Source organism: Elaeis guineensis, chromosome 4 (genome assembly GCF_000442705.2).
Source record: "Elaeis guineensis isolate ETL-2024a chromosome 4, EG11, whole genome shotgun sequence".
NCBI classification, from domain to species: Eukaryota; Viridiplantae; Streptophyta; class Magnoliopsida; order Arecales; family Arecaceae; genus Elaeis; species Elaeis guineensis.
The window spans coordinates 60,000,405-60,001,826 of NC_025996.2; positions in this window are offsets into that span (position 1 = coordinate 60,000,405).

Here is a 1,422-nt window from a genome sequence, read left to right on the forward strand (position 1 = left end):
TTGATTTTTTAGATTCCAAAAACTAAATTTTTAGATCAAATTCTTTGTATGAAAAGTAAATTTAAATTATAAAAATAATTTTTAGATTTAACATACAAACAAATTCTCATATATGTATGTAAATTCAATCTAAACAAAAATTTAGATCATAACATGATATCATATATCTTATGATACAAATCATGAATTATATCAAAAATAATTTTTTAACCTAAATATATAATTATATATCTCATATATGAATCATGATTAGATCAAATAAAATTTCAGGTTTATACGTGCATCGACATATCACATAATTATGAACTAGAAATCTTTCTAGAATAAAATTCAGATCTATGCATGCTTTTACATATCAACTATATATTTTAAATTAAATTTAAAATAAAATTTAGATTTAAAATACTCATCTATACATCTCATGTATCAAAATAAATTAAATTTTGAATTTTTTTCAAAATATGTATGTCAAATTCATGCATATGAAATCTACGTCTCTGATACCACTGTTGGAATTTTAATATCGGAGCATGCATGTATGTTTCAAAAAAAAAATTTCTAAATATCACAGTAAAATAGAATATTAAAATATCTTTTAATCTACATCATGTATACATAAAAACATAAACCACTAGGATCTACTTTATATACTGAAATTGAACATATGCTAAAATTAAATATGTGATCGAATCACATACCTGTTCGCAATTTGTTTCTTCAAATCTAGATCTGAAAGAGAGAAAAAACTTTTCTCTTAATCATGCAAGTACATAGCCTCTATGGGTATCCACTCAGAATTAGCCTGAAATAGCCCTTTTTAATATTGATTTTCTTCTATAAGAAAAATCAGCCTGCAAATCTGAACGAAGTCTGGTTCGCGATCAACTCTTTGATCATTTCCTTGATCTTCTTCTTTTCTTCTTCTTTGCTTTTTCTTTCCTAGATTATAAAGCAACCAGGGAGTAGAAACCAATAAACAAGAAGAATGCCCAATCTCTTTGGGCATGAAGGATGAAGGATGCCCAAGGTGTGGGCGTTGGACCTCCAAGGGGGAAGTGTTAGATGTATGTCCTAGAAGCCAATATGGCTGACACATTGTCATAACTTAGGACATAATTTTATATCTTAAATTAGTGAAAGTCATTGTTTGCATCTTAAAGTCTCTAGAAGCAAATATAATCATTAAGTACAAAAGTCTAACTTGAATCTCTACTCTTGTAGTAAATAATGTCAGCCTCGAACCCTCTAGCCCACATCCTTGAAACCAATCATTTGACCGGTACCAATATATAAAGACTGGCTCGAAAAATCTCAAGATTATCCTGACTTTCGAAAAACTAGGTCATGTCCTCGACCAGAAACCTATGGTGCTACTAAACCATCCTACTACTAAGCAAAGAGTTACTTTTGAGAAGTGGACGG